An 8632-nucleotide genomic window follows, 5' to 3' on the forward strand; every position below is an offset into this window, starting at 1 on the left:
ATTTACATAAGTATCTTATATATATATATATATATATATATATATATATATATATACACTAATTGGATGCACCAACCGAGCCTCCACGATAATCCTTAGAAAACATAATATTTAACCGTCAGATATGCAGATTGTACATTTACAGACATCGGATGAAGTGCCTCAAGGAGTCCTTGCCATCTATCCCACGTACATGTGTTAAAGAAAAAAAAACTATCCCACATCCTTGCCATCTATCCCACGTACATGTGTTAAAGAAAAAATAATATCCCAAGTACTACATTACATCTATCGCACGTACATGTGTTAAACAAAAAAAAAACTATCCCACGTACATTGATTCTCAATAATAACAACCAACAACAACAGAAAAAAAACAAGCATTAGAGATAGGTGAGCAGTTTCCTTTGAACAATCCGAGTAAGAAGCTCCCAACGCATCTGCCCTCAAGCAATGATCTCCTTGACGTCCCCTCGCTTCGCCTCCTCCGAGTTATAGCCATCAATCAAGCCTCAATCTTGCTTCAGTCGCTTCCATGGCGTAGATGGACGGGAAGTGCCACACTGCGAGTGCATCACCATGGCTTCGACCTGGGCACTTAACTGATTAGTCAGGTCCATGCCTTCTTTTTCCAACAATCCTACAGGACAAGAAGCTGTGTTGTCTGTCGTTCGGCCAGCGATATTATCAGTAATCATATCAACCCTTTAATTACTTTGACACTGTAGCAACAATCGGTCTTAATTGAGTGCGTCACCAATACTTTGGTTCTGTATTGGCAGCTTTTAATCTCTCCTCTCAAGGGAAAACCAGGTGTTCCCCTCCCTCCCTTCTCTCTCTCTCTCTCTCTCTCTCATACGTATGGGTTGGATAATATGCGCAGAAGAAATACATACATCTGGTGTTTTTGGACGTAAGACGCAAATATTCAGGAGTCCTAATGTATATCATGTAATTTAATCGACCTCCTTTTGGCTATTAATTTTATCGTGCAAAGCCAGCCCAAAAAAGCAACTCGATTATGATTGTTTTCAACTTATTAATATATGTTTATTTTCTTCTAAAAATTTCCAATTTGTCTAAGTATGCATGGATTACGGCACTACACAAGTTGACCTTGGCCAAGGACCAGAGTAGCTGGTGTCAATGCATCGTACATTAAATCTGCAGCTGTGCTCAACCAGAGGTACATACATAGACGTACACATCAGTTTTACTTAAACCATAGATGCATGATATTTTCATATGGCGATGGCGATGATATTTTCATAGGTGACACCATTGTCGTTCAAGCAGTACACATTCTCTATTATTGGCTCTTATATGCTACTAATCCATTTATTTTAGTGCCTCCTTAATGCTTTCTCTCCTCGATCCCATACAAAAAAAGAGATCATCATCTATATGTATGGCTCACATGCGCAAGCTATGATCTAGATTGCACGACCAAGGACGAACACACGATTTCATGATGGTGAATGCATGATGAAGAACATTCACTGTCATGAAGTCGTGTGTTCCAAATATTTGTCAATAGGCCTATAGTATCTTATTTGACTCTATACTATGCACCACATACATAAACATAAGTAGAAGCATTTATATGATCGGTGGAAACTTCCTTTTAAAGTGTGAATGTCCATGACAACTATTGGTACAAGTCCAACAATTGTTTTATTCAGTTGGTTTCAATTTTTTCAATCATTGCGGCAATACCAATTCTCGACTGCTATATATTTCAGGATTTAAATGACAGGGCACTCGCAAATTCGCCCATTTAACCAACTAATTAATTATATCATTTCAAACACAGTGAAAACTCTTATCGACTTATTTTTCACTACAATAAAAGTACTACCATGTACTATGTACGTAAAGATTGATGAAAATTATTCTAGGAGCATCAACCATGTAATACTATACAATCTACAATGGAAAAAATGCACACATATTCATATTTTGACATGTATTCCAATTAGTGTAGTCTTCTTTAGTACAGGTATTTTGTCTTGATGTTCGACATAAGTTCAGAATAAGTTGTGGTGTTCTCTTATTTCCATTTCTTAAGTTGTGCTTTCGTCAAATTCCAGGTTATTAGGTGTAACTTCAATTAATAGGCATTACTTACTCACTTGTGTTTATTGCATTCTTTAGCAACTTCTTTTCATGTCACTTCATTGCAAGGATATCAAGTGTCAAGCATGATAATTTATGTTTGTTCTTGACGACTTTTATAGAATGGTTTTATTTACTAAAATATCTTCACGATTAAGGAAACAAAGAAGGCATATCATTGTGTTTAGACAACAATTGATCATGATAATGTTATTCATATATTAATGGTTATCTAAGTTTGTTCCAAATATTTAATGACATTGCACTAACTATGATCGAGATAAATCCTATATTAAACCTTGTTGTAGTAGACAACACATCAAAACAGCAATCTTCACCGGTGAAGAGAAGCGTAGATCAAAAATATCCAAATTCGAATTAATAGTTCGCCAAAATTGAGATGTATATGAGCAATTATTGTTTTTGCATAGATCAGCGGCATTACATCCATTCCAATCCAACATCAACGACAACACACATCGATGGCCGGTTAAGCTAGTCATAGTGGGAGTAACTTAGGTAGTAACATAGCGCACTCTAAGAAAATTTTGCTTATGTGGCATATGTAGTTAATGAGGAAAGATGTGTTTAGAGTAACATAACACATTCCAAGACAATTTTGCTTATGTGGCAAGTATTTAATGATGAAAGAGGTGCTTATGGTAACACAATATGTTATTATAACATAGCGTTTCCCGAGGAAAAATGAGTCTATGAGCTAATAAATGAAGCAATCTATGATACTAGTACTATGTTACTTTGCACTATGAAGGTACTAACTTAGACTAGTGTCATGCATATGACACTAGCCTAAGTTACTACCTGGTCATAGTGGGGAGTAACTTAGACTAGTGTCATGCATATTACACTAGCCTAAATTACTATCTTCGTAATGCAAAGTAACATAATAATAGTATCATAGATGGCTTCATTTATTAGCTTGTAGACTCATCTTATCTTGGAGAGCGCTATGCTACAGTAACATATTATGTTACCGCCTCTCATTAATTACTTGCCACATAAGCAAAAATTTCTTAGAGTGCGCTATGTTACTAGCTAAGTTACTCCCACTATGACTAGCCTAAGAAGGTGTTCGGTTCAGAAGTCCTAGGACTTTTTCTAGTCCCAGGGACTACTCAAAAAAGACTCTCCAGTAGAGTCTTTTTCTAGTCCCTGTAGAAAAAGTCCCTCCTGTTTGGTTCCTAGGGACTTTTTAGGGACTTTTTCTAGTCTCTGGGACTAAAAAGTCCTTGAACCAAACACCCCCTAAGACCTCCTCCAATGCAAAGGTGCCTAGGGGGTGTTTGTTTCCAGGGACTTTTTTGTGTAGGGACTAGAAAAAGTCCCTCTTAGAGACTTTTTACCAAATGGGAGAGCCTTTTTAGGGACTAAACTAGGAATTTGGGACTAAATGAAGAAGACTCTCAAGGAGAGTCTTTTTGGGACTTTTTGGGACTTTTCCAACAATGCCCTCCATGCAACAAGGCCCGCCACCCCATGGTGTTGTTTGATTGTTATTTTTTTATATACTAGGGGCAACATGGTCATTTAATAGCCTCTAGGAAGGGACTAGAGACTTTTTAGTCTCTGGAAACAAACAGGAAGGGACTTTTTAGGGACTAGAGACTTTTTAGTTGGGACTAGAAAAAGTCCTAGGACTAGAGAACCAAACACCACCTTAGATGAGGTGCTAAGTATATTAAATGTCTTAGCAACTCAAGTTCCCAATGCAAAGGTGCTAAGCTTTTGGGTGCTAAGCTTCATGCATTCAATTAGTTGTAGACTCAAAATTGTGCTTCCACCTAGGTACACGTGCTTAGCACCATTTCCTTCTGGGGTCACCATACTATTCTCTTTCCTCTTAATTAGAATGCCACATCAGACTTTTTGCTTAGTTGTCAACCTTAGCACCTGTCCAAGGTGGAGCATTGGGAGGGGCCTAATATGTTATTGTAACATAGCGTTTTCCGAGAAAGGATGAGTCTACAAGCTAATAAATGAAGCCATCTATGATACTAGTATTATGTTACTTTGTACTATGGAGGTAGTAACTTAGACTAGTGTCATATGCATGACACTAGTATAAGTTACTCCCCACTATGACCAGGCTTAGCCACTACCATGTCGCAATAAGGAAATGCGTGTACCACTTGGCATGCGAGGTGCCATGTGTCCATGACATGGACACATGACATGAGAACCACTTCAAATGTCTCCATGGGTCCATGTCTCCATGACATGAGAACCACTTCAAATGCTAGAATGTGGTTCAAAAATACAACCACACATGTGTTCAAAATCTGCCTCACAGAATAAAATGTAATTCAACACGTCACTGTATCACAAATATTCTGATTGCTCACAGTGGAATTTACTCTTTCTTTTTTACACTCCGCAACAGCTTTGCTTGACCTGTTCAAGCCTGCGACTTTAGCATCCCGATGGGCATATTATTCGCGAGGATTGGACCCAAGACGAATCGTGTAAGTACGTGCCGTACCGAGAGAGACGACATTGACCTAGAACCACTCACTCCTTGATTAACTAATGCCACTGCTAGTTGTGTGATTCGCATGCGATGGTGGGTTCATGCAGGGGCAGGCTATAGTTTTCCGGCATACAGTGGCCCACGCCACCGCAGCCTGGCTCCGCCAATACGCGAGGGCGATGGCAGCAGCGGCAACGGGGTGGTAGCGGTGGCAGTGGTAGCAGTGGCCCGTCTGGAGTTGGTGGCATTCTGGAACACTCGTCACAGTTCCTGCTTAATTGTGGCTTCTATCTTAATAGGAGAGCTAGTTTATGATTTTTCTGTTTTTGAAATTCAGCATGTAAACAAGTCAGTTAACTTACGAGCACATCTTTATGCAAAATGTGCTTGCACTCTGAATGCGACCGAGAGATGGCTCGACAAAACACCATATTTTCTGGTAACCAGGTTGTTGGCTGATTGTCCAGGGAATACTTTCATGGAATAAAGCTCTCTGAATTGATCGCAAAAATAATAATAATAAAATCTGCCTGTTCACAGTCGAATTTACTCTTTTTTTACACTCCACAGCAGCTTTACTTGACCTGTTCAAGCCTGCGACTATATATAGCATCTCGATGGATTAATGAACAAGGCTCTGGCATAGGATTCGGACCCAAGATGAATCGTGCCCGTACCGAGAGAGATGACCTTGACCTAAAACCACTCGCTTCCACCTATAGTTTTGGCAGGAGTAGTATAAGAAACATGATTAGTGCCACTGCCATTTGGTCAGAGAGCTGCCTAGAGTGAATGAGAGAAGAAGCTTTGACATCGATCGGTAATGAGGAAGGGACCTTTTCCTTCTTCTCCTTCTTCGTCCTCGCTCCCATGTGCCGTGCCAATCTTCCTCGTGGTAATTGTATGCTGCTGCTCCCTGCTGCTACCTTGCTCTTGCTCTGCCGCCGCCGACCAAGGTAATGGCGTGTTCGCGGAGAAAGGTAGCCACCAGTCCCTGCTGTTTTTTTCGTGTGTTTGGAGTTGATGTTCATGCATGCTGCAACTGGCGCTGGTTGTGTGATTTGCATGCAATGATGGTGTTCATGCAGGTGCGGGCTATAGTTTTCCGGTAGGGGGGCGTGTACCAGTTTACTCGCCGACGCCACCCCAGCCCGGGCCGCCGATACGCCAGGGTGGTGGCAGCAGCGGCAGCGGCGGTGGTAGCGGTGGTGGCCTTGTCTACGCTCAGCCACCGCCAACGGCACTTGTTCCACCACACCGTGAGGACCCGCCTCCGCGGCCACGCTGCAAGAACCTGCGGGGCCGGAGGAACTGAACAACTTCCCTTGGAGTCTAGCACCCGATCAGATGAACGGATGCCGGCGTTCCCAACGGGCTTGGAGTGGAGAGATTAGATTCAACAAAGTTTGGGGCTATTATTAGTGGCTTTGTATCTTCAGACTCATCATGAAATATATTTTTAAAATCTAAACATTTTCTTCTCGGCAAAAATTGCTGTATACTGGGCCAAAAGCACTAAGTTTGTTATTTTTCGTCTGATTCCTTTTTTGACAATTGTTTTTGCACATATATCGGTATCATCTTTCACAAGTACACATTATTTTGGAAGTTTATTGTTCTTTTGTGGCTTCCTTGCAAATGAAAATCATAACATGTTGCCTATTGGTGAAGAAGGAATCACTGGGCATCACGAGGCTTTTCGATAATTTTAAGATCACAAAGATTAAGGCCCTGTTTGGTTCATAAGTCCTAGGACTTTTTTTAGTCCCAACATATAAGTTTCAAGTCTCTAAAAAGTCCCTACCTGTTTGGTTTATGGGACTTATAAGTCTCTATAAGACCATGTTACAACTGTAAGTCCCTCCTTGAGGGTCTTATTTCATAAGTCCCAAATGCCTACTTTAAGTCCCTATAAGTCCCTTCTGTTTGGTTTAGATGAGACTTATAGGGACTTTTTTAAGTCCCTAAACCAATAAGTCCCTGGAAACAAACACCCTCTAATCGTCAAGCCAATGTGGTGGCACATGAGCAAAATTCAGTTTTCATAATAGACCAAAATGATGTTTTTCTTGATAGTGTTCCACCCCGTGTGGTGCATGTATAACGAAAGATCATATGTACCTTTTAATTAATTAATATATGAAGAGTTTTTTTTTCAAAAAAATTGAAAGAGAAATAGCGTATGAAGTTGCTTTGTCTTTAGTTTTTGATGATTGTAAGGATCTTGTGATTGAGTAATACATGTTTTCACCCGCAAGAAAAAACATATGCAGTGTAGTGAACATTGACCTACATGATATAAGTACACAACAAGTCCTGTAGAGATTGGAAATCAAGATGTGTGTATATGTAACCCCAAAAAAAACCACATCCAATTTGGTGTATATCTAGGCAGCAAAAAATGCATACTATTTTTTGTAGTTACTCAGCACAATAAAATTTGAATTACATTTTTTATCCACGGCAGAATTGGTCTTTTATTTTGCACTCAATGTGCAAATTAAATTTAAATTTGTAAGTTTGTTGTATGATAGGTGCCTACATCGTGGACCTGTATGGAAATTTCGATACTTGTTTCATACGTTAATCTTACTACTTTGGTATCGCGGCAACACTTACAAACAACAGTAGTACTAGTAGATACTCTCTGTCTTGTGGCCCAAGGAGCTGTACTCAACCGACATTTGTATGTACGGTCTTCTCTTTCGGTTTGATAAATGACATGTTTTATGTTGTTATGGTACTCCAAAGAGATACTCCCTGATACATATTATTTGTCATTGCTTGGAACTTTGAACTAACACTACTTCAACACGTTCTTAGTTGTACACATCAGGGTCCTAGGAAGAGGGAGGAGCTCAAAGGATAAAAATGATAAAGTCCTTGATGGCCACTAACAATCATCAGACTTACTTTATTTTTTTGAGAAACAAAAAATAAAGTTTTTACAATGGCACGACTTGAAAATTTCGGCAAAGCCAACCTGATCCACGACAAAATTAATTGGAGACAAAGAAATGGGCGTAACAGAAGCAGGGAAAGCGCCCATAAACGGTGGAAGCCCAACTAAGAAAAATGGAGCGAACTGCCAAAAATCGAAATGGGCCTAACTTAAAAAATGAAAGTGAAAAAATATCAAAGCCAGGTTTTGATCCTGGGACCTGTGGGTTATGGGCCCACCACGCTTCCGCTGCACCACTCTGATTAGTTTGTTTTTCTTGCAATCTCTATTTACCTATTATTTGAATCTACTACACAAGACTAGTGCAACGCAGACTCAGAGTAAGCTTGCTGTTGCGGCTGTAGCGAGCTATGCATCTTGTACTAATTTTATTTTTTGATGGAGTAGTAAATTTTATTTTATGCCTTGATCTACTTACAGTTACCAACAGCTTAGCTTGACTGGTTCAAGCCTGCAACTGCGATTGAGATGCACTCACATCAAAGATTGAGGGTCAGACATAGACGACTTTGAGCACTTGACTTGCAACACTGGTTCAATGTCAGCATCGAGGGTCGTGACTACATTAGGTTAATCAAGATGTTCAAACCACCTTTTGACTTGACACACACTTGTTAGAGTATTTAAACTAAGAAGGAGGAACTGACCACAAAGTGAGGCTGAATCATTTCTTCATAACTGAAGCTGGGCGCAGCCAGGATCATCGACCATGAAGCGGCTTTCTTCTTCTCAGTCCTTGCTCCGACGCGTTGTGGCAATCATCATGGTGATTGTATGCTGCTGCTCCCTGCTGCCATGTCCATGCTCCGCAGTTTGCAAAGGTACTTTGCCATGTGTCAGTTTTAGTGATTTTGTTACTGTCGGATTTTAATAAAGTGGCCGCATGCATCTCTCCGATGCAGAGGCAGGGGGATAACCTCCTTTTCCAAAAAATAAAAAATAAAATGTGTCAGTTCTAGTTCATATATTTTGGAAGTGGATGCCCGTTTTGACATATAATTTGTTGTGATGGTATCAGGGCGTGCATTTCGCCAGGGGACTGGGGAGAGGCCAGGGGGAGGAGGAAA

This window comes from Triticum dicoccoides, chromosome 3A, assembly GCF_002162155.2.
Source record: "Triticum dicoccoides isolate Atlit2015 ecotype Zavitan chromosome 3A, WEW_v2.0, whole genome shotgun sequence".
In the NCBI taxonomy this organism is placed as follows: domain Eukaryota; kingdom Viridiplantae; phylum Streptophyta; class Magnoliopsida; order Poales; family Poaceae; genus Triticum; species Triticum dicoccoides.